We start from the raw sequence: 27376 nt of genomic DNA, 5'->3' as shown, positions 1-27376 counted from the left end.
CATTGATTCCTCATCAAAAAATATGAAAAAAAGTTCCTATAAACATGGGTATGGAAATGCATAGTTTTAGAACCTGTAACTCTATTTAACTCTATGTTAAACTTTTTAAAATTAGGTTTTTTGTAATTATCTTAAATACCATAATTTTATTATTTGAATTGCTGTATGTTGGACTAATAGTAATAATATGTAATAATAAATTAGATAAAATATATAATTTATTAATTATTTCATTTTTATTTTAATTTTATTAATTGTGATTAATAAAATTGCGTTTTCCTCATGAAGGAGGCCGAATTCGACAAAATATCAAGAGATAACTGTCAATTGGTATTAAACGGCCTATACAATTTTGATATCAAAAGAAAAAAAGTCAGTGGCGCACATGTTTTTATTTAAATATTAAAGTGATAACCCATATGCACGTCCCTGATTAATTTATTGACACTTTTTTTGCATTAAAATATGTAGCACTTATAGTAACTTTTACCCTCAAAATTTCATCCGAATCACTAAAACTTATAATAAATCGAAAGATTATTAAAACTTTAAGACCCTGTAGCTAAGAAACAAAGCAGAATCAAAGCAAAGGTATTTCGCCCGTCGTTTGTCGCTTATACTTGCAACTCGTAACTCGTAACGCCAAGCAGGAAGTTGCGTGCACAGAGCACATATTCCTTCGGTGATGAATGGCAAGTAGCAAGCGACGAGTAATCACTAGATTTAGTTTACCAGGGGGATGACACTTCTTATGGGAGAACTGGCAATGGTTCAAAACTTGGCTACAAGCGATTTTCTAGGAATCTTGCTTACCGATAAATTATTGACAAGAGTGACAGATAAAACTTTGACGATCTTTCAGTAATTGAGTTCATCTGTTTTTCGTTCTAACGCGTGCGTATGGAGATAAACGATTTTTGGTGACCGACAATTTGTCATTGTGTTTGTCATTTTTCTGTCGGGTCGTTGACTTGCCGCCATTTTATTCTTTTGTTTACACGATGCACTTTGCTTTGCAAATTTAATACAATAATTATTTAAGCAAATAGGGTTTTTGATAAAACTCCTTGGACTAACGTGTAGGTAAGTGCTGATAAATAATGTGTACTATTTTTTTTTCATCTTAAATGCTCATTATTGTCATTCTCCTGATTTAGGTAACAGAAAAGGATCATCGAGTCAAACTGAATTTAATGTGTTTTTATCCCAGGACCGATAGTAAAATATATATTTTATGGATACCTTCCTAAATATCAACGAGATAAGCCATCGGAAGAAACGGACCATAGTACAAAACAGAAAGGTGTTTTTTTTCCACATTGAAATTATATATAGTACAATTCTTTTAAAAGTTCCTCAATATGGCCGACCTAGTTACGAAAATTGGTAATTTCTTTTTAATAAAATATAAGTTGGCGTTAGCGAATTACTCTTTGGTGAACAATAACATTTTTCAGGATTGTCAAGTTGACGTTAAAGTTAGGTTATTAGGTGGTTGTCATAAATCATAAATAAAAACATAGATTATTGAAATTATTTAATAAGAATAAAGGTATTTTACCGCAGATCCGAAGAGATTTTACTTAAAGGTGTTTTATAAAGTTTCTCAGTCAGAATATTAACTCCCCTGTTTCTTATATTTCAGTTAAAGGGACGTAAGAACTATAGGAAGTGAATTTTTGTTTTCATGTTTTGACGATATCTGAGAGTTCCTAGAAATCAAGATTATTGAATAATTATAGTTGTTTAATAAGTGAAATTAATAGAAGGCTTGGAAGTAGGATGACGCGTTTCATGTTATAGTTTATAGATCATCCCATTTCTCTTAATTTGTTTTTATTTCAGTACAGTTAATCACAAATTGAATTGATGTGTGCAAAAACAGCTATATATTTTCAAACATCTTATTTAAATAGTTCTTTTATATACTGTTAAACTGTATCAACTACAAAGTCTTTAGCGAAAAGTTACCTATAAGGTAATACATTTTGTAGATATAATTTATGAAAATTTGTATATAAAGATTAGAACACAATCCTCTGAGGGAGAAAGAAATACTAAAAAACTCATTAAATATACTTTATTAAAAATAACAACATACAAAAACATCCATGCAAACTGTAATAATCAGAACATTATTCATATTTACCTTTATTAAATTTGTGTTCACACTCTTCTCAGGAAAGACAGAAATGTTTGTTTAAATATTAACTTATTTTAAATTGCCAGAAACACATCAGAATATGTCACAACCACAACTATAGGTTTGGAATCAGTCCTAAATTTTATACCTAATAAGTGATGTGTCAACTAACAAGTATAGGATAAAAAAGAATTATTAATATAGAGTGTACTATACAATGTCCTTCTGCTTATTTATGAAATGACTTTCCTTTCAAATGTGAGGAATACCAGTAAAATAAAACATAATCTTTGGTTTGGTTTGGTGTTTGATATTCTAACTACATCTATTACAAACCTTAAGTGCTTTTAGTGAGTAACTGTATTTTTTATTATTCTTTGTGTATCCTGTAAAGTAAAAAAAACATTTTAAGAAATATAAAAACAATGCAATAGATATCAAACAGATTCATAAAAACTACTTACAATTATTGTACGTATTATATATTTCAAGTGTTACTTGATCTTTGGTCCCATTACCAACATTACCTTATTTAGGTCTTCTCTACTAACTCAACTTTTAAACCTGTTTTAAACCTTCTTTATATTTTAAAACTGATTTACAACAATCTCAAATGCCCGCGCTGTTTCCTGAAATTGAAATAAAAGTTTTAATCTATTTATTATCATATACATATTACAAACCTGAAAATTACTGATACGAGGAAACTTCTCAAAATAATTAGAGACCTTTTTACAAACATCTGGACTAATTTATTTTCACGAATTTGCGGACGAGTCAATGTTTTCTAATACGATTTTAAGCGTTTTACACATTTTGAATATCTTCCAGCCTATTCCTATCAGTTCTTGATCGGTGAAAAGATTATTTATAACTATATAATTAGTACTGCAGGCTGCAGGTTAAATAAAAGAACAAAATCAAGTAGAATTTGTGAATAAAAACTCAAAAAATAATGAAAATATTTAGAAAAAGGAAACGTAAACGTCAATGTCAGCCAAGTGTCAGAGTTCAATTGGATTTACCACAGATTATCAATTTGAACGATTTGAACCACAGTCGATTCCAGTCTAGAGATTTTCGTTTTTTAAGCCTCCCATACTGAAGTCCGCCATATTGGGAAGTTTTAAATGAATACAAGTATAGTGTATGTTTGAAATAATCGTCCAGTTGGCTTAAAAATGATGATCGATGACATTTCCAATATAATTTTATTTACAAAATTATGATATACACATATATTCAATTCTAAGCCATCTATGACGCCGTTTTTTCAATTTTGATATATAAATTATTTTGTCTCTTGATCTGTACTTGTTCTTTATCTATTTGTATCTTATCTTTTTATTTGTAACATTATTCTTTTAGTTTTATTAATATTTTGTGGATACATTATATTTTTGTTTTATATTTGATATTGATATTAAACATATCTTTAAAAAAATGTGTATTTTTTGTGTTTTTATGTATGTCACAAAGACTGTCATAATTGAAAATAACTGAAGAATTAAAATTTTAAATTTTTTAATCTTCCCTCCTTACGTCACAATGAAGTCCATAGTTCCTACAAGCGATATTGGGGGCACTAGTAGCGGTAGGCTTGTCAACAGTGTCAAATTTAAACGTCAATTTCACTTTCCAATTTCCAATATTTAACAGGGCGCTTGCACTTCTTCTGTATATGTGTTTTGTGTAGTTTACTTTGAAGATGCTTTGAAGTATTATCGATGTAGGTCGTAACATTTTGTAACGCAACGGATAACGTCGTATAAATTTGCTACCTGCAATGTAAGTATGTAGAAAATTCGCTCGGCTTTGTATCGAGTATGTCATATTAAAATGGAGTACTCAAGCGAATTTTCGCTCGAGTTACCCCATGACTAATTGAAATCGGGAATAGAGTTATCGTAGTCGGGAAACTTCGGCAACATATTCTACAAATAAAAATAAGTAAAAAAGTTCGTACAAATGTATGTCCTAAAATGCCTCGTTTCGGAGATACAAAGGGTAGAAATGTTATTTTTATTTAGTTTTTTTCAGATATTTTCTAAACTAACGTCGATATCTGGATGAAAATTAGAAGGTATCTGGATATTTTTACATGAGAAATTCGATTTCAATGTTAGTAAGACTCCCACTCATAGGGGCGCCATCTACAAGTACAGTTTTGAAGAGTACTAAATTTTCGTCCATACACTACTGAGAGAAAAACTATTTCCGCTGTTTTTTTTACGTAAAAAGGGGGGTCTCTTGATAAAAGTTAATAAACACATGTCATCATTGACAAAAAATAAACATATTGACTAGAGGTAGTTATTAAACTGACATAATAAATTTGCATTTTTTGTGTCACAGGTTCAACAAAAACTATTTTAATATACATTTTCCTAAAAAATGGTATGATTAATTTAAAAAGATGAAATGTATTGATTATTTCGATTTCAACAAATATCTTAAAAACGGTCGTCCATAGCGATTTTTAGCCAGAGAAAATGTATATTCTTTCCCTCAGAGCGTAATACAGGTATAGACAAAAAATTATTATACTCTTCAAAACAGTCAAAAACAAGTATATAGGTGACGCCCCCTACAAGTGGGAGGTGGGAGTCATACTAACATCGAAATCGAATTTCTGATGCCAAGAAACACCCAGACAACAAATTTCATCCTCAAATATCGACGTTAATAAATTATTTGGAAAAAACTTGTTACGTTAATTTACGTTAATTCATAAATTATTTGGAAAAAAAACGAAATAAAAATGAAACTTATACACCCTGTATCTCTGTAAAGAAGTATTTTAGGACATAACTTTATACGAACTTTTTTACTTATTTATATCTGCAGAATAGATTACCAAAGCTTCCAGATTATAATTCGGACCACCCTGTAATATCGAAAAATAAAAATTTTCGTCGTAAAATATTGTTTCTTGCTTGTATAAACGCCCCCATAACAACAACATTACAAGTCAAGAGTGTCACCATCATGGATCACTGAGCGATCCCTTCCTAACAAATACATCAGGAGTTAGGCAGGGATGTGTCTTAGCGCCTCTCCTATTCAACATATTCATGGCAACGCTCTCCATTATAGTGGACAGCAAACTGCAGGAGAGAGGATTAGGCATTAGATATAGATACGACGGCGGTCTGTTCAACATAAAAAGACAAAATTCATCACAGAACTTCAATACGTTGATGACTGCGCTCTAGTTGCAAAAACGTTACAGTAATTACAAGAAATGTTGAACACATATAACTGTGCATATGAGGCTTTGGGCCTTAAGCTGAACATCGATAAAACTAAAATCATGTAAACTCCCCCGGAAAATCACAACAAAGCTATTTTTATAGCTTTGTTGGAGAAGAACTATTGGAATATGTAGCGAATTTCAATTACATCGGCAGTTTGATTTCGGAAAAGGCCAATATCGACTCTAAAATTCAGCACAGGATTAGCAGCGCCTCAAGAGCATGCCGAAAATTACAAGGACAGGTTTTTCTACATGACTTAAGCACAAAAACGAAACCTGCAATGTACCGAGTAATAATAATCCCCACCATGTTATATGGAAGCGAAACCTGGGTGCCGATGCCGTAACGCCGACACATGAATGCATTAAACAAGTTGCAACAGAAACATCTTTGGACAACTCTTAGCAATCAAATAGTTCCATCATGTTTCAAACGTATCGGTCCTTAGAAAGCTAACTGCGAGAGTATTGAAGTCATGATTACAAAATGCCGCTTAAGATGGGCTGGTCATGTATGCAGAATGCAAGAAAACCGCATAACAAAATCTCTGATTTACGGTGAGCTTGTAGACGGTAAGAGTAGGCCGGGTGAACAACTCTAAAGGTATAAGGATATTTTCCACGAAAACTTAAAGGGGATTAACATGCAGAGTAAGTGGAAAGAAGCAGCTGACAATAGAACGCAATGGGGAAGAATTGTAAACTCAGTAACTGTAACAGCGACAACAAAAAGTAAAGAGGTAACATAACAAAGCAATGAGATTTTTGAATGTCCGGAGTGCGGTAGACAGATAACATCACGTATCGGGCTTTTCAGTCACAGGTTCATGAAAGAAAACGCCTTGCGTGACCATCTTCTGATGTGTGTCAAATACTCGTCAGCGAATGATGGCAGTATGTTTCAGAACCGAGAAATCCCGGTACCAAAGTACCAGGTTCCCGGTTCTTTTGAGACCTCAAAGACCCGGGACTCGAAATGATTAATTCCCGGTTCTTTCGGTACTTCCGGGACTCGGTAAGGGCCAAGTTTCGTTTAGCCGAAATCTGTTAAAAAAGAAAAAAAAAATTGTCATTTAGGTACCTCAGGGAGTATATTATTGAAAAAATTTTGCCGCGGAAATGCGTCACCATTTTTTGAATGCGGTCTAAAAGTATCGAAATGACATACATGAAAAATTAATTTTATTTCATATTTTAGACGTCTTTGTAAACACTAATACGAAAATGAAATTCCGCAGAAATGCACTGGTGCCATTTTTTTGAATATGGTTTAGAAGTAACAAAATGATATATATAAAAAATGAATATTATTTTATATTGAAGACTTATTTTTAAGCACCGCTACAAAAATGAAAATCCACGGAAAAGCCTTGTTCCACCACTATGCAGTGATCTTCTTCCCGACCTTTGACACTGATATATGAATAATATCTATTCTTATCAACTTAATATCGCTATGGTCAATAAATGCGAAAATTTAAAAAAAATTATCAATAAAGCATAAAAACGACAACTAAACCAAACCAAACCCTAAAAAAACAACCAAATCAAACCAACCAACTAAACCCACTATAAACAAACCAACTAAAACCAAACCCAATAAAAACAACCAAACCAAACCAAACCAACTAAAACCAAACCGAAAGTATGCAAAAAAGTTGAGAATACTATGGAAAACTTCGAAATATTGAAGATTTTCCATTACACCTCCCTTATGATCAATTTCCGCGGAAATAGTTATATAGAAAAGTCATAGCAAATTATTAATCAAACAAAAATATGTGGTTTTTATTTTCCTATCACATTTCGGCACTTCTAAACCCGAAAAAATCAATGAAAATTATTGTGATAAAAATATATTTTCGAATAAAAATTAGTTCACATCGTTATATTAAATGTTTTTACGTCATTCTAATAATGAAAAAAACTATTTAAAACACCGTAAAGTTTTAAATTTTAGTTAAAAATAGAAAAATTAAAAATTCGAGTTTTCTCAAAAACAAAGAATTTCCGCGACAAAAATCAAATTATGTAGTGCTAGTTTTCTTGTATAGAATCATCTTATAAACCGATATTCTATGTAACTGATTTCGGCTAAACGAAACTTGAGCCCTCGGTAATAATAATTAAAACATATTTTTTGTTACGTTCGAATGACTTTTGATATTTTCTAGCGGTCGAAATCAAACTCTTCTAAATAAGTAGTGATACTATCTCTTACTGTTCTTATATACTTCTGAAGTTATTTTGAAGTTTCTATAATGTTTATTAGCAATTATTGAAGTTTAAATATGTTATTTTATTATGTAGTATAATACTCCTGAATGTTTTAGTTATATTTTTTTGTGTTTTTTTTTATAGGCAGTTGGATCTTTGACTGAAAATATTGCAAATTTAATTAAGTTGATTGACGTTTTTTTTTTGAGTTTGATATAATTTTACAGCTACAAATGTGTTTTCTTTTTTTTTCGCTTGTGTTCATTATTTGTGATTTTCATTTATGTTTGTTTTCTCATGATTAAATAATTTGATATTGAAACTCAATTTTTTATCGATTTTACTTTTGAGAACCATTCCTTGCTTGCTAATTGACGAACTCCACAATCTATAACGAAAATATTTAGTACGGTTCCGGAAACTCTAATTAATACTACCAATTAGTGTTCAGATCACAAAACCGGACCTCGGAAACAATAATTATTTTTTATACTTTCTAGAGGTCGAAATCAAGCTCTTCTGATGCTATTTCTTATTGTTCTTGCTTTTTTTCTCTTTTGAAGTTCCTATAATATTTATTATGTTATGGTTTAATAGATATTTGCATATTTAATTCAATATTTTTGGTCTTTTGTCTCAAATTCAGTTAAGTTAGTTTATGTTGTTTGATGTGAAATTTAAGGTTACCTATATTTTTTTCTTTACTTGTGTTCATGTTAATTTTTTCATGACTGATTACTTAATAATTTGATATTATTTTCATTAAAAATCTCAATTTATTAACCAATTTACTTTGAAAAACCATCCCTTGCTTTGTGATTGATGAACTATTGAATAAACCAGTTAATTTAGTTTTTTTTTAGAATAACTAGTATGTATGTATATTTGTTACTTAAAAATACTATTTATTTGATTAGAAAGTGCCTATAGTAAAAATCCATTAAAAAAGTGCAAGACTTGCAAGAGTCTTGCAGCAAGACCAAGAACAAGACTACTATTAAGACGCATTCTCACAACTCGTGTACTTGACAAACATTTGTAATTTGTATACAGGGTATACACGGTGCATCGAGCATCTGTACAGAATTTCTAAGTTATTTATTATAGGAACAACGCCGCACTCCCGCCAGACCCTGTATGCCAACAAAAAATACTTGCCAAGTACACCAATGAGTCGTATACCAATTACAAAAAATGTTTGTCAATTACACGAGTCTTGAGAACGCGCCATAAAGACCAAGACAAGCGAGTTTTGGTCGTGCATTTGCTCATCACTAACAGAAGATAAAAATATATATTTTTTTTAATTTAACACATTAAGCATCTATTTCATTCTAAAATATAAACATATTTGAAATATTTGTTTGTTTTTGCTTTAATTTGAATAGTTAATAATAATATTTTTTAAATATATCTAAACGCGCAACGGAAACCCGTTTGAAAAACTCCAATTAATTTCGCGTACTACTGACATTGATTATGTTCATTGGACTATTAAACGGAGGTGAATAAACACTTGAAAAACGCAGAAAACTTGACTTTGGGTCATTATACCGTTAAAAACAGCCATCAAAAATACTAATGCGTAGAAAATAATCAGTGATATTTTCGTCAATATGTTTTTGTAATTTTTGGATTAAATTTATCGCCAATAATCAAAATATATTTGGCGAGTAACATGATATATTTCAACACATTACAGTTTAATGTTAAGCTGGGCTCAAACGACTCCTGTACTTGGCAAACATTATTTGTTATTTGCATACAGGGTCCTGCAGTAGTGCGTCGGGCTCTGTAGCTCCTATAATAAACAACTTAAGCCGCGTACACACTTAGCGAACGCATACGACCGCATGGTTTAGAACGAAGAAATTCGGGAAATGTGTACGTAGCAACGAACGCATACGTTCGCGTGCGGTTGCATTCGCTGACTTGGCGGTACTTCAAAGGGAATACTACCGCACGCAAACAGATGTATACTCTGTTTTTTTTCTCAGGTAAGATTTCGACAGACGATGACAGAAGAAAAGCAGATGACGTCCCATACCAATCTATTTATTTTACTGAAAAAATTTCTAATAATTTTTAAGTTATCTATGGATGGGTTTAAATATAAATCCGTCATACGTCGTGTCTTGTTGTTTTTAACCAGTTTTATTGGTTTATTTAAAAAATGACAGATCGTATTTCAATTTTATTGGTTTGACGGAACGATGAACGACAAACGGACGCCGATGCCCCAGATAGCACAAAAGGAACATTTACATTCTAAGAATATTCCTCCTAAGTTCTTATAAGTATATTCTTTTTTTAATAAGTATGGCATATGAATAGTACATTCTACTATGAATGTGATTTAAAGGTATATTATCAGCATGACCTTAGAATGTCTTCTTAAATTATGGTTTATAATAAATTATAAACCATAATTATTAAGTATATATTGTTTTTAATTAACTTTTCTTTGACCAATCTAATATATTTTTTATTTATAGGGTTCTTGGCTTTTGGTCAATAATGGTTTAATATTGACAAAAAGCCAAGAACCCTATAAATAAAAAATTATTAAGTATGTGCTATTCACGTTCTAAACATATCAATATCTGAATAAAAATAAGGGAGAATAAAAATTATTTCGAAATGAAAAAATAAATACAATACATTATATTTGTATATTTTCTTTACTATTAAATTTTTGTTTATTAAATAATTAGGGATTTTATATATTAGTGTATATAGATGCACTGTAAACAAATATTCAAGCAAAAATACAGTGTTTCTTATTCTAACAAATAAATAAACCTGTAAAACTGTTTAAATAAAAACGATCTTCCATTATGAAATAAAAAGATCGATTATACCAAAAGATAGTTTGATAAAACTCGATAGATTCTAATCGATTTTTTGGGTAAAAAGATCGATCTTCGATTGAAATCGATTCGAATCGTACATCCATAACATAACCTAACAAAAAAACAAAAAGTCAACTATAAACGTAAACGTGCTTCATCCAAACCTCTGATCCAAACTATTTTAATAACTAAAACACTGGGATAACGTAAAGGTAAGTGATGCAAATAATTATTTTAAGGATAGAATCGGTAAAATAGTTCTTGTTATGTTTGTGTTTTCAGTATCTATTTTAAGGGGAGTGAATTTAATGTTCTAAAACCATGAGACCTCGAAAAGAAATAGGTTATACTAAAAAATATTTTAAAATTCAACCAAAAAAAAGGAGCCAAAATCTTATTAAGTCAATGTTACGCAAATATGACTTCAATATTGTACATTAAACTGGATTCAGACTAAAGTGATTCTTTATTATCCTCCGTGCATCGTCAAAGTAGTAGTATCTCTGGTAGTATCATTGAAGATTTTGTTCTAATAAGTTCCCGTGCTGAAATTTCCTACAATGTAGTATTTATATAGGTATTTATTTAGGCTCTTCTATAATCATTTATTGTGTATTTTTTAAGAGAAAGATATTTTTTAGAATTATTAGGTTCGAGAATTATCTAGACTTGGTGGTTCAGGAATAGCATAAAGTACCTACAAGGAAAAGGAAAGTGATATACCTATAAGGTTCTGGGCAATGAAATTGCACAAAAATATTCTTGGGATGGGGCCAAACAGAAGAGAAGTTTGAAATCATTGTTAGTAGCCAAAAGCAATTTTAGGTAATCTGAACTTAAAGATATTTGGTGTTGCAAAGACTGTAATAACATATATTTTAGACTCCATGAAAGGTCAATTTCAAGAGTCAAAAGAAACCGAAATTATCAATATAATTAAAATATGGCTTGTAAAAACAAAAGAAAGATTAAAAAATACAAAGGTAAGTTGTGCAAATTTATTTGAACAGTATAATTCTGCTGATATTATTTCAGAAGGGTAGACAAGAGAATATAGAAACATAGACATAGAAGATAATATCAATGTATATCGTTATATTAAAATATTTTTAATTAATAAACATATATTACTCAAGTTCGTCTTTATCCTTACCTATTATTTTTAACCGTTCTATTTATTAGTTAATTTTTGATTATTACACACCAAATTATTTAATTTCAGCAAATTGTTTGTAGTGTGTTCCAGATATGAATGTACTGTATAGGTATCCTATAGATTTTAAGAGATAAAAAAATTGCTAAATATGAAAAAAATTGTATCTATATCTATAGTTTATAGGATATTGATACAGGGCATCCTTATACAGGACACCCAGTAGATACAGAGTTGAGGGTTGGAATCTTTGGTGTTACAACAGCAAATTAAAACACTAATTCACCACAATATACCAAAACACTTTACTTTTGAACTGGACGCTTGTTTGGTTAATCATCTTAGCGTCATCAGCAGATGATTAAAACTTAAATTTTGACCATCTGCTGATGATGCTAACATGGTTAGCGAAACGCGCGTCCTGTGCAAAAGTAAAGTATTTTGGTGTATTGTGGTAAATTAGTGTTTTATTTCGCCTCTGTAGATAATAAAAAAATATGAAAAACATATGAAAAGCATAAATATAGAATATTAAAAACATGAATATCATATAATTGGAATATTATTTTTAAATACATCCTTTTACGAACATATAATTCACGTTCATAGAATATATCTTGGAATGTGAAACACACTTCTATATCACTTGAATAGGGTGGAACGTAATCTCTGCTATTCATGTGCCATATATGTTCCCAATGAAAAAAAGGAATGTGAATAGAACATTGTTGTTCTCCAAAGTCACTTGCTTCGCATATGAAAAGAACGTAAATGTGCTATCTGGGTGCGTATGAACTCGCCTTTAGATTTTTGTCATTTTTGACGCTTGTCAAAGTCTTGCCAAATTATAGGTTAGAATTTTGTGTCAACTTTTGTTAAATACCCTGCGTTTTGGAAGATGATGCATGTTGATTCGTATTATTACGTGTGTTTTGTGTCTTTTGAAGTCAAGTGGAGGAAAAATCGAGTGAAAATTAACTGTAGACCCAGAGCACAGTTTATGGTTAATACTCGCTGCCCAGGCAGAAAGTCTTATACACCAATGAAGTTGCCATCGATAAAGTTTGTACACCATTTCGTCGTAGATAAGTGCATCTCGTATATGGTAGAAGGATCAAACTAAACACATACTAAAAACTGGAGTAGCTGTAAAATATCGACATCACACGATAGGTAAATAATGGATTTTAGTACTGCAGAAAAATAATGTCAAAAGGTACTGGTTTAAAAAAATTATGATTAAAGTTAATTAATCAACCTTTAAGGTATAAAATTTGGTAGGTGTTATTATTAATAAAATAGTTTGTTTTATTTACCTATGTTGTTTTATTTATTCCTGTGGAATATTACAAATTCGTATTTGTACATAAGTTATATTGATAAATATAATCATAAATGCGGGTAGTTTCATAAAGCATGAAAGTAAATAATAGTTCTTTTTTATATTTTTTTGGTATGTAGTGTCTTGTTCTTGTTTGTTTTGTTTTAACATATACCGTTTTTATTAAATAAAATAACTCGATTACATTTTTTCAGTTTTATACAGTTTTTTTCACAATATTTTGAAGTAATCACTTGTCATCTTGTCAATCAAATTTTAAATATATCCTGCAATGCGTTCCAGTTGTACCAACTTATTTCTTTGTAAAATAAAATAAACTACTTTGAAATTAAAATGACAGACACATCTATCACTGTCAAGGATCTTCTCGTTGGACAGACTATATACGCATTTCCGCATATGCGTTCGTCCGACTAGTCCAGACAGAAAGATCATTTTAGTTTATTGGTGTTTGATTTTATAACTATGGAGTGGAATAATACCTAATACCTTGATTTGTCTCTTATTGATGAATACCGATTATACGAATGCCTGTGGAATCCCACACATATTGATTATAAAAACAAATTAAAAAAATTAGACGCATGGAACTAGATAAGTAAAGAATTAAAATGTGCTGCACTCGCAATTGCAATTAAATCTTCATCTGATGACATGATGAATCTAAACTAAGTACAAGTTGTTCAGACTAGCAACTAGAAGCGGCTAGGGGCGAATGATTCCGGATGCATGCGTTCACTAAGTGTGTACGTAACAGCGAACAGCGAAACAGTACTTCAAACAAAATCACCGTATGTGTGCGGATTTGGTCGAACGTATGCGTTCGCTAAGTGTGTACGCGGCTTTAGAAATTAAGAAAATATTTTAACTTCTACAGGGTGGCTCAAAAATGTGTGAGTGGATCGGGACGATTTTTTTTAAATGGAATACCCTCTATATTATTGCATTTTTGGCTTCTTTGTGACCACTTTACATAATCCTAAGATATTATTAGGTAAATATATGTTTTGATAGTTTCAGAGATAGATAATTAATAAATAAATAAAAAATATATATTTTTCAACCTTCACTAAAAAAATGATTATAAATAAAATAACTGTCTTAAAATCAAATCTATATTATTAGTTATTTACTTTAGATGGTCTATACTTACTTTGCTATAAATATCGCAATCTTAAATCATACAGGATGTTCAAAATTCTACGCCGAACTTTCTAAAATATAAAACAATTTTTCTTCGTTTTTTTCAAATAGAACACCCTGTATATTATTTTTTGTTAGATGTAGAATTAAAAAATGAACATTTTTTGTATTTAAAGTATTTCAAATTTTTTAATGGTTTTGCAGATACACGCAGTATTATTTCATATGGCTCTCTCAGCGGTAAAATACGAGAGAAAAATCATTGGGTGGCTTTGATAAAAATTTACTATGGAAAATGTCAAATGAAATATAAAACCGCGAATATCTGTGAAACCATTAAAATTTTTGAAATGCCCTAAATACAAAACATTTTCATTTTTCAATTCTCCATCTATTGAAAAAATAATATACAGGGTGTTCCATTTAAAAAAACGAAGAAAAATTATTTTATATTTTAGAAAGCTAGGCGTAGAATTTTGAGCATCCTGTATGATTTACGATTACCAAAAAACGCAGCAATATTTATAGCAAAGTAAGTGCAGACCTTCTAAAGTAAATACCTATTATAGTTTTGATTTCACGACAGTTCTTGTATTTTTAAGATTTTTTTTAAGAAAGGCTAAAAATATATATTTTTTTATTTATTAATTAATATCTCTGAAACTATCAAAATATATTTACTCATATCTTAGGATTAGCAATAATATACAGGGTGTTCCGTTTAAAAAAAATCATCCCGATCCACTCACACTTTTTTGAGCCACCCTATAGGAGTTAAAATATTTTCCTGAAAAACATCCTCGTACATATTTTAGGTTTGCACTTAAACAAAATTCTCAAGTTCTTTATTCTAGGAGCTACAGATGCCCGACCCACTATTGCCGGACCCTTATATCGTAATCTTAAACCATACAGGGTGTTCAAAATTTTATACCAAACTTTCTAAAATATATCATAATTTTTCTTCGTTTTTTTAAATGGAACACCCTGTATATTATTTCTTTGTTAGATGGAGAATTAAAAAATTAACATTTTTTTTATTTAAAATATTTCAAAATTATAAAGGTTTTGCGAATATTCGTAAAATTATATTACGTATTACATATGAGTTTTTCAACAGTAATTTTTTAACAAAGCCACCTAACAGTCGGCACCCACGAAATAACATAACGTTATTTCGTTATGAACGCTAGGGCTGCTAACCGTTCCCTATTCCAGAGGACAGTCCATTTCAGTCAGACTTCTATCACGTATTGAAGAAGTTACCTTTTTTACATAGTAAACTCAAAATCTAAAAAAGTTTCGTCTGTCGCCACAATGCTTTAAAAATATGTTTTGCAATACCAGCAGAAATTAGCTGACCATACTTCGCAGCTTGTTCCTTGGAGGTGGACTTTTTTAGTGGGTAACATTTGACTCCCACACTGTCTGGAGTTCGTCTCGATGATGTCTCTCGAGATGGTGATGGGAACGAGCACCATTCGCCTATAAAAGTTTATTTACCACCCCCTCACAAAAAAAGCTCAGAGATGGAGAAAAAAGGAAAAATACAAGAAACAAACGGAACCCCAAAAGCCCCAATTTGCAAACCAGACCCATAGTCGCCCAAAATTATGGTAGGCTTCGTCCAGGAAGCATTGTTACCAATACTATCCACATTCAGCGCAGCGCCAGCGCACAGTGCTTCGTCCCATGGACAAAAATCGCAAAAAAAGTTAAAATTTACTAATATCTGAATATGTAATTTTATACTTATAGCAATATTCAATCATCCTGTATATTATTTTTCATAACCAGCGTTTTTTGTTAGCAAATATTTTCACTAAAAATAAATTTTGCGATCAGTATCTTATCAGTGAAAAGAATAACATTCATAGTAGTTCTGTATATTATGGAGTTAAACAGTACGTACTTAATTGAAAGCCACTATGGATATTGTTAAACACAAGGTATGTACTTTAAATTTATTTCTAAACAAGTTCGTGATTGTTTAGTTTTTATTTATTTTTTAAGATGATTCTTAAATGGGTATAAAAATTTTACGTTTTCAAACTTCAAAAAGACATAAAAAAACATATCAAAACATATCGTATTTATTGAATATTTTTGTTGTCATATTTATACACTTTTAATTTTTGTTTAGTTCACCTGCGTCTGCTTACGACGAACTTTATTTTATAATACTTTTCAGATGTAGTAAAATTGATAATCGGTGGATAAATTGATAAGCAATGCCGATCTGGTTAATACTTGGCTTGATCATAAGGACAAGAACTCAAAATTATTTGTATTTCAAAAAATGTGTTCTTTATTAGATATTGATGAACCTTCCAGTCAAATGAGACACCACTTGTGCCTGAAAAAGCCCACTATGTTGGAGCGAAACGTCGCTTAAAAAGTTTCCATCTTTCAATTTATTATAAAACCTCATACCCAAGAAAAGGAAAAAATAATATATGGAATGGTCTATTAAAGAGATAACTATTATTCAAATAATTCAAAACAATAAAAAATAGTTTATTATCCTAACGTAACGACTTACAAAAAAATTTGAAAATCGAGCAATTTTTAAAAGGAATCACCGAAATGCAAATTACTAATTTTTTAAGCTTATTAACAAATAACATGGATATTTAGCATCAATTCAACTGAAATACAATCCTTGTGACATTTTCACGAAATATTTTTTATTGGTGGGTTAATAATATTTCAAAATTAACAAAAATTGTAAAAGCTATCCTTTACTAAATACATGTGTACTAATAATGTGCGAAAGCAGTCTCCACCTTGTCCCGGTCGGGGCTATTTGCACTTAAACCAAGGTCTTATTGTAACCATTTTGTTAACAACTTCTTTTTAAAATTACAGTGACAGTTTGAAAAATTAGGCCACAGGTTGGAAGAAAAAAATAAAATGTAATGTAAACTGGCGACTTTCAAAACGTTGGAAAAAGATCCTAATCTGCGACAAAAAACATCCGTTTTTTTTTTAGATTCTGCAGCACAAAAATCTGAGCTAGTCGAAGCTGGAAATACATTCTTATTTTCATAGGCTAGCAAAAGATTTAGATCAGTTGAGGTATTTTAAATATAAAGCCCTTACATCTCGTCAGGTACTTATAGTAAAAATTTTGATTTAGCTACCTTACCTCCAACAACTAACGCAGCTGAAAATCATTATTATAGGACCTATTTATAAATGCAGTATTGGCTAAATAACGGAGAAGAGGCAACAGAATGTGGATGGAGTAAAAAAACGGATACCTTAGTTCCAACAACAATGTCAAACGCAGTGGCACCAGAATTTGTCTTGAAAATGATTGACTGTAATTGCAAATCTGGATATAATAAACTATGTATCATTGCGATAAAAAAAATAGTACAAGAATTAGTAGTCCCAGATAGAACTCCTGGTCTATAAGGATATTTGAATTATATTGAATTTTGGATTTAGCCAACAACTTTGTTTTTTTTGTTTATCGTTAATGCATCTGCAATGTCCCTTATGGGAACCCCATCCCTTAATCGCGTAAATATAATCGATTTTTGCTCTGAAGTTAAAGGCATTTTTTAAAAATTACGTGACACTGACACAAGAATATAGACCAGCATATTAAATCATATTTTGTTGTACTATTTTCTTTTAATCGCAATGGTACATGTTTAAAATCCAATATGCCATGTTCATGCTTGTGTGGTAACTGTAATGGTATTTCTTGCGAGAACAAACAAATATCGGTCGATGAAGAACAAATCGAATAAAATTGTAAATTTCATTTTTTTTTTCTAGAGATGACAGTTTGAAAAGTTAGGTTACAAGTTGGTAACACATTTTTATTAAAATGGTCATAATTTGAATTATTGTTATTCGATTTGTAGGGGTATGTTTATAATGTATTTATCATAATGAAAAAGTGTTAAGATCTTAAGTTAAGATCGTAGATGATATTTATGTCAAAAAGACATTCGCAAGTAGTTATTACATTTTATTTTTTTTTTCCAACCTGTAGCCTAATTTTTCAAACTGTCACTGTATTTTCAAAAACAAGTTGTTCACAAAATAGTAACAAAAAGACCTTGGTTTAAGTGCAAATAGGCCCGACCGGAACAAGGTGGAGGCTGCTTTCGCACATTATTAGCACACATGTATTTAGTAAAGGATAGCTTTGACAATTTTTGTTAATTTTGAAATATTATTAAACCACCAATAAATATTTCTTGAAAATGTCACAAGGACTGTATTTCAGTTGAATTGATGCTAAATATCCATGTTATTTGTTAATAAGCTTAGAAAAATAGTAATTTGCATTTCGGTGATTCCTTTTAAAAATTGCTCGATTTTCAAAAAAATTTTGTACGTCACTGCGTTAGGATAATAAACTATACTTTATTGATTCTGATAGAGTTTTTTATTCTCTTTAATTTTTACCTCTTGAAGTTTTTCGCTGTAACGCACCGTTTTCGAGTTATTTACATTTTTTCCCAAAAGGCACCAAAATTCAAGATGACGGCCGATTTTTTTTGATGACGCACACATCGGACAAATGGGGACTTTTAGTATGTTAATAAGGGTTACTAAGGCTAACTATTTTCAATGGTCGCAGCTTTCTAAAAATTTTTGCAAATTCAAAATTATTTGCACTGGCCTAATGTTCGAAAGAGTTACCACATTCCCTAATACACAAATTTATTTTTCGTTCAATCCTATTTATGGCTCTTTGAACATATTTGCTTCTTATACTTCTGAATGCATTTTGTTTTTTTTTTTCTAATTTCACTTTTACAAATTAAATCAAGTAACAGTAGCGTAGCGTAGGCACCGCAGCACCCGCAACGACGGGGGGGCCTCGTGATATTGGGGGCCTCGCCGGGGCATCACATTTTATTTACTAAATACATATATATGTGAACAGCGTCCCCTACAATTTCCAAAAATAAAAGGGAAAAATGAAAAATATGTTGGACTTGATTTAATTTTTAAGCTACATTGTTACCTTAATAATGTAGTATATTTTAATTTTAAACACATATTTTTTAGCCAAGTAAAACCTACATAAAGCTATATTATGTTTTTTAGTGTGTTTTTTTATTTTAATTTAAGGGCCCCAAAAAATCTTGCAGGGGGGCCTCACAATTGAAGTTACGCTACTGTCAAGTAAGGCCCCCGGAAGGGGGCGCCCCTGGCGGATATATGATATAATTATCATATTTATATTATTTATTATTTTGTTGCGTTTGATTTTCCTTATTCAATATTTTACCCTACGTCATTGTTAAGTTTGAAAGCTTATCTCAATATTATAACGATGAATAGATTAAATATTAAAAAAAAACAGAGCCGGTCTTGAAATTAGTTTAAATAAAATGTGTTCACATGTCCAAAACAAAAAAATATATTAAGTGTGGTATATCATTGTACTCAGGAGGCAGAGTTCTTTCAAAACCTGAAATAAAAAATGCAGGTCCGTATTTAAAAAAAATAGTTGGTCTCTGTATCTCACAAACTATCAGCTAGTTTGAAAATATAAAAATACTGTCAGATAGCCCTGATAAGAGAATGTGCAATTAGTTTTTTGATTTTCTAAAAAGTAACGTCAGGAAAAAGTAAAATTGATTTTTAAAAAAAAATTCTCAAAAAACTCAGCAATCCTTGAAATTTCTGAAACTTTTTTGATAACATGTTGGCTAACATCCCAAGGCGCAACTTTGCCCCATTTTAACTATCTTCGTATCTATTACGGTTTCCGAGATACCAATGCTCGTACCTCGAATTTGTAGCACCCTGTATACTATGTACCTAGACCTGTTTATTTGTATATTTTAATTTTACATTAAGTTCAAACACTTCAGTTAATTCCTCGTACTTTTGAAATGTTTTGTAAAATATGGAGGTGAATAAACACTCCAAACTATTCATATCATAAACTATATTCTTTTATGTATATCTATAAGAATCACATTAGTATGCAGGATTGTTCACTACAGACCTCTACAGACTATACACTTAGATTTTTACAAATTGTAAGTTTTGAATTAGTTGAAGGACTATTAGAGCTACAATTTAAAAATAGTTTTACAATAGAGAGTATCCCAAATAAGGAAAAAATATTATAGTTGCATTTTTTAAATGGAACACCCTGCATATTATTCTATTTTTAGATTCTACGATTGAAATAAAGATAAATTTGATTAAGGTTTATCACACTTACTCGTAAACCTTACGGTTTTTGAAATATTTTCAATTTTATGAAATTGCAGTAAAAATTTTAAGGCTTCATTTCTTCAAGGGTATCGAAGTTTTTAATACTAAATATTTACTGAAGTTTATTTATTGATCAGATATTGTGTTGCAATAATAAACAAAATGCTATCTTATACAGAGTATCTAAAAATTTATATTAAATAATTACTAGCTTTAAACGGCAATAACTTGTTTAATTTAAACGGAACACCCTGTATATTTTACTAGAGTCAGATGCACAATTTAATTGTCTATCAAATTGTATTATACCATTATTTACCTATCTCTTCAAGTTTTTGTAGAAAATGCATTTTCTTATAATTTAGACCTCATTTATCACTATACCCATGGCATATTGACATTTTAGATTATTTTTAAAGATGTAAGAAATTTTCAGAGTACAGATACTAATATTGTCGATATAGTTCACATATTTTATTAAAAGATTAAAAAACTGATTAAATATTTTTTGTTAAAGAGGGCCAAATAATATATGATCCCAGTATTCAAACTACATTAATTGACTGTTTACCTTCTTGATTAATAATAATTACTCCAAATTCTAAAAAACTGAATTTTAATGTTACTAAATATGTATTTGCAGTACTATGCACATCAATATTTAGTTTATAAATACATATATTTTTATACGTGGTAACTTAATTGCAACAAAATTGTCTCTGAATTAAAAGCCTGCAAATAAAACCGAAAAAAAATTGTTTTTACGAAAATTTTAAGTCCAAAATACTGTACGTCAGCCGTGTCGTACGGCTGCCGACGTGTCTCAATAAACTATCTTTCTCGCGCTTATGGATACTCATAAGACTTTTTTGTCGCGCTCATTTAAAATCTTTATTCGCGCCAGGCAAGTATTAAAACCCGTTGAATTCGTCTGGCAATTAACACATATTTTTTAATATTATCTAATAAACACGTTCTGAAAAATTTAGAATGCCTAAAGTATATTTTCCTGGTATAATAATTAAACATATTTGGGATGGTCGGGTTACAATTTAAACCCGAAAAAAAAGTCTGGCATACTTATTGCTAGGTTAAATAGATGCTAAAATTTAAGAATAAACAAATTTCAAGTTGCCTAAAGGATGTTTTTGGATTTATTTTTTTGCAAATGTAATGGGTTGCGCAGTAGCAAAATGACCACAAACCCCCTGCCCGACTTAGGGTTCTGGGTTCACCAGTTAATAAACTTTAATTTTTTATTATTTTAACTTGCCTAAAATATGTTCTCTAAATATGTCGTCAGCACTTAGACTATTATATTTTCTTATAGACACCATATTAGATTTTAACATATCTAAATAGATAAATTAATTGCGATCCTAACGATGTACGTGTAGTATGTATATGTAGTATCCTGTGTATGTATGCATACTTTCATAGTGGCTTTTAAACGTCAATAATTTCTAAAAATCGTTTTTTCAATAGGTAACCGATTATTACTTTTTGGTTGTGGCACAAATTCCCCCATAAGGTTGCGCATCTTCTTTTTCGTTCAAACAACGGTAGGTACTATATTTAAAAAGGGTAATGTCCTATATCTCCCAGACACATGTAGCAAGCTGTTTTTAATTATTCTAGGTATAATGACTACCTTATTTATATTGATTTATATCGATATTATTTATATGCGATGCATTACAAAAGAATTATCTAGTAAACGTACTTTTAAGATATGCTTATCACGATTAAAAATAATTTTGGTACTTATACAACATGCATTGCAAAACAACCTTAATAATTCATTATAAAGTAAATGTTTTCGAATAATACTTCTTTTATTTAGGCTTACACACAGTAAAAATGATGTGTAAATTTTCTCATTTTGTATACTATTCTTTTTTTATCGCAGGTTTCTCTGGAGTAATTCTTGTATGGGGTCGTACACCAACTTGAACGAGTCAACGGCCTGCCGATACTAAACAACCAAGCAATATATAAATAAATATAAAGAACTAAAAATTGCGCCTTCGGACATGTATCGCTCCTTGACTGACAGTATTTTTTCATTGTTTAGTACAGGGTGTCCCACTAAGAATAGCTCTCGGCTGTATCTCGGAAAGTATTAGCCGTAGCGGCTGCGGAAAAAAATATTTATTAAAGAGGCTATGGGAAATTGCTGGAAATTATTTTCAAGTTTGTAGAACGACAGCTAGGGGGCGCAACTGCAACAAAAAATAAGAAAATGGAGTTTTTACACAATTTTGTCTAGATAAGGTGTAATATAAGTAACAGCTTCATAATCTTCAGTTAATTTTGAATATTTTTTGTTAGAGCTATTTTCCCCTATCTACCAAAATAAAGTGGTGGGGGAAGGTTAGATCTGTTTTTATTTGAATATTAATAACTCCGGACTGGATTATCGGAATCCAACAAGCGAGGGCTCGTTTAAAAAAGCGCTTCTTACTCTATACTGTACCATATAAACAATAATAATAAACTTTTGAACGTAGACGCTAGGGGGCGTTGTCTTACAATTTAGCAAACATTGCGCGTTTTTTCAAAAAAATTAAATGCAATATTATATGTAATTTTAGCTGATAGTAAAGAGTAGTAAAAGCTTAAAAAGTCAAGGAAAACCGCATCTTGATATCTTCTTTCAAGCCGAAGATATTAGCAAAACTATAATAAATACCAAAAAATAAGCCCTTAATTGCCTTAGTTTTACAACACGGTATCAGTAGCCCTTTTGATTATGCTCATTCTAACCTAAAAATAAGATAGAAACAGTTAATTTATTTTAAAATCGCCGATATACCAGAATATCATAATATCAGATGTATTAATATCTAATAATTAAGATATTAATAATAGTGAACGAGAAACGATGATTCAGAGAAGTCATGGTAGGCTTTGGAAAAAAGTTGCTTTTGACGTAATAGTATAAACGTCAAATTGTTATTAGATCAATATTTTGATAGTCTTATTAGCAGCGTCTTTTATCTTTTGATTGCTTTTTCAAAATGCCAACAACTTCAACTACTTCAAATAATAAAGGCATTTTCAAGCATTTAAAGATAAAAAAGACTATCAAAATGTTGATCTAATAACAATTTGACGTTTATACTATTACACGAAAAGCAACTTTTTTTCAAAGCCTACCATGACTTCACTGAATCATCGTTTCTCGTTCACTATTATTAATATCTTAATTATTAGATATTAATACATCTGATATTATGATATTCTGGTATATCGTCGATTTTAAAATAAACTAACTGTTTCTATCTTATTTTTTGTTAGAATGGGCCTAATCAAGAGGGCTACTGATACTGTATTGTAAAAATAAGATAATTAAGGGCTTATTTTTTGGTATTTATTATAATTTTGCTAATATCTTCGGTTTGAAAGAAGATATCAAGATGCGGTTTTCGCTCACTTTTTAAGCTTTTACCACTCTTTACTACCAGCTAAAATAGCACATACTATCGTATTTTTTTTTTTTTTAAATGCGCTATGTTTGTTAAATTATAAGAAAGCGCCCCCTAGCGTCTACGTTCAAAACCTTATTATTATTATTATTATAGTATAATATAGAGTAAGAAACGCTCTTTTAAACGAGCCCTCGTTTGTTGGATTCTGACCATCCAGTCCGGAGTTATTAATATTTAAATAAAGATAGATCTAACCTTCCCCCACCACTTTATTTTAGCAGATATGGGAAAATGGCTCTAACAAAAAGATCCAAAATTTACTGAAGATTATCAAGCTATTATTTATAGTACCCATTATCTAGGCAAAATTCTGTAAAAAATATATTTTCTTATTTTCCATAGCAGTTGCGCCACCTAGCGGCCGTTTTACAAACTTGAAAATAATTTCCAGCAATTTCTCATAGCCCCTTTAGTTATAAATATTTTTTTCCGTAAGCCCTACGGCTAATACTCTCCGAGATACAGCCGAGAGCTATTCTTGGTGGGACACCCGGTACATAGAAGTTGATACAATTTGATTTAATCTTTCACGTTACAGTTCATTGTTCAACCATTCTCTACCTATTTTGATATCATTGTCATTCTCAATCTTTTCAACTTAATTCAGTTGACCGAATCTTTTCAATCCAGCTGGTTGAATCTTTTAGTTCACATACGAGATTCGATCTTTTAAACTAGTTCTGTCGTGAACTACACCACTCTAGTTCCATTCAGATGATTAAAAAAAGTCCAATAATTGGCACCTCCAGAATTCCTGTCCAAACATTTACCTCCTATCTTTATACTTGCATCCAATGTGGATTTGTTTTGGACCAGTAGTGTATATGTTGAATATTCACAACTTTGGTTGTTGTATGAAAAATGACTCAAACAATATAAACTTAATGCAAACTTAATAAAAACCCAACCCAAACTAAAACAAGAAATCGCAAACAAGTAAAATACGCTCAACAAACAAATTCAAAGACAAACATGGATAAATAGCAACTAAACGACTTTGACATAAAACTAAAGCTTAGATTACGAATCCGTATACAAAGTATCCGAAATACGAACGTTTTCTGAAACACTATAGCGGCGCGAAATTTGTAAAAAATAAAAAAAGTTTTATAATTATCGGAATTTCAGATGTTTTAATCTGACAACTATGTACATATAAGATCTACCAAGAAATTCGTAAAAAATAATTTGGTAAATGCATACCGAAAACGGTGTGGATCTGAACCGTGACAGGGCTACCACATTAAAATGTGTAATATCTGTAATATGTTTGACGAAAATACATCTGGATGAAAAATCTGCGTTTATGTATTGAAAATGTATTCGTGTTAAACATAAACGACAAAAATAAAAATTCTGGTACTGAATATTTCGTATGATCGAAAAAAGTCGTTTAGTTTACTTGGAAATGAGGATTATTGACATTTACCATAATATTTTACATATGAAATAACAGCGATCTTCATTTCCAAGCCAACTTTGATGCCGTTCTGTGTTTAAACATATAATATTATATAAAATTGTTTAATGATAGAAAATCCGTATTATTCGTACTGTACTCAAAATCCGTAAATCTACGGATTAATCAGTAGTTCTGGCAACACTGTCTCCGGCAACCACTCACTCTGTCGATTGAAAGCAGAACTACGGTACATTATTCTTTAACTGCTGCACTGTGATCGACTATCAGCGCGCCGCGGCGCAGAGCTAAACTAAATCTCGGAATTCTAGGACAGGCTGACGGTAACGTCAGCTACATCTCGGACAGGTTTTGTGCCACGAAATCGTCCATAAGATTGCGCATCTTCTTATTTTTTTCAATCAACAGTAGTGCGTAGTATAAGCTTGGTTAACCGCACCACATGTATTTATACTAATAAGTTTTAAACACATATCTACTGATAAGCGCTAATTAGTGCCGGTGTTAGTGCGTATAATTGCGATACAAACTAAGTTATGAGACGTACAACTTGCAGATAGAGAGAAATAAGGAGCAAACTGGAAACGTGGGTGTGTGACTGTGAGTTTGTTCCAGAACAACTGAGGATCAATAGTACAAATTGGTGTAATACATTTCTGTTAATTTCTGTAATTTCTGTTTTCCACTTATTTCTTTTCATCGAACTTGGTTTTTGGTTTGGTTTGGACTGCACCGATGAGCGCCAATTAGCGAGACTCGTGTGTTTGCGGTTAACGATCAACATACTACGTCGATTATTTTCACCTTCAATGATCTTATACTCATACAGTGGCGCATCTAGAGATTGAGTCTGGGAGGGGTAGTGTGAATATTCAAAAAAGTACTAAATTTGAATTAAATTTTTGCTGGAAGGTATTGTAACTGTGGAAAAAATCTACTTGGATCGGTTTGGATATTCTGTTTTAATTTGTATTATTAACTTTTTTGTAACAATTTTATTTTATACCAAATTTTATCTTATTAATTAATTTCTTTCTGGGAGGGGTAATTACCCCATTACCCCTCCCGTATATGCGCCCCTGTACTCGTAAAACAGAAAATTAACGAATAAGCGTCAGTTATGGATTTTTAAATTATTTATCAAATCACAAAGTTGGATATAAAAAATAAACTTTGTTCCTTTGTGTTACCAAAAACAAGGTGTTTTTAATATTTTAATACAGAAAATTACATCAATTTTTAACATACTCTGCGTAAATTTTTTTGCCACTTGGGTTATCTTTCGTCGTATCGATAAAGTAAAAACTGGTTCTTAAATCGCGTTTTTGACATAAAATCCAGTGGAGTAGTCAGACTGCGGCTATTATTCAGTGACTCGATGATTTGTCATTGTTAATTAAACCTTCCCTAAATTTATGTCTTTAATGAGACACACATTTTTTATATATTTTTTTTCTCTATTAAGTTTAGGAAAAGTTACCGGCAATAAATAAATACAGTTTCCTACCTGGTTTTGTTTTGAGAAAACTTATGCCACTTCCTGAAAGTCATCAAACTCACTAACCCACACACGGATTTCGAAATTAAAGCGCGAAGTAAAAACGTAATCGTTTTTTAGATACCTTAAATGAACAGTATACAATAACCGACCGTGCACCAGCATTTGTCTACACTATTTAATTAATAAACAAAGACAGCCAGGGTTTTCTCATTGGTCTTCGACCTGTTATCAAAACAATTGAAGGTCTGATTAATGCGAAAATTCATTCTTTGTTACGACTACGATAACACTGGCACCATGCAATTTTATTTAACCTTTTTAAAGGCAAAACTTTTTTAAAAATACCACGCTAATATTTAAAAAATAAAATAAAATACTGTCAAATATTAAATCGTTATACAAAAATATTTGTAAAAATATTGGTTGACTGCTGAATGTTCATTTTTTAATTCTCCATCTAATAAAAAAATAATATACGGGGTGTTCCATTTAAAAAAAACAAAGAAAAATTATTTTATATTTTATATAAGCTTGACGTAGAATTTTGAACATCCTGTATGATTTAAGATTACGATATTTTTAGCAAAGTTAAGTACAGACCATCTAAAGTAAATACCTAATATAGTTTTGATTTCAGGATACCTAGTTCTTGTATTT

At 30.7% G+C, this 27376-nt stretch overlaps 1 protein-coding gene across 1 annotated transcript in view; it reads right to left on the bottom strand.

Moving 5' to 3' along the window:
- The window catches only part of LOC115874943 (transducin beta-like protein 2), a 173825-nt gene extending 146951 nt beyond the window's left edge, over positions 1–26874 (bottom strand). The window contains exon 1 of the mRNA XM_030890253.1: positions 26726–26874. The gene's annotated coding sequence lies outside the window, so the exon portion shown is untranslated. The remainder of the gene's footprint in view (positions 1–26725) is intronic.
- Between the last annotated feature and the right edge of the window lie 502 nt (positions 26875–27376).

This window comes from Sitophilus oryzae, unplaced genomic scaffold (genome assembly GCF_002938485.1).
Source record: "Sitophilus oryzae breed Bouriz unplaced genomic scaffold, Soryzae_2.0 scaffold_1307_pilon_pilon, whole genome shotgun sequence".
Taxonomy (NCBI): Eukaryota; Metazoa; Arthropoda; class Insecta; order Coleoptera; family Curculionidae; genus Sitophilus; species Sitophilus oryzae.
Note: the sequence above shows the minus strand (reverse complement) of the source record. Positions and strands in the feature narration are given on the sequence as shown.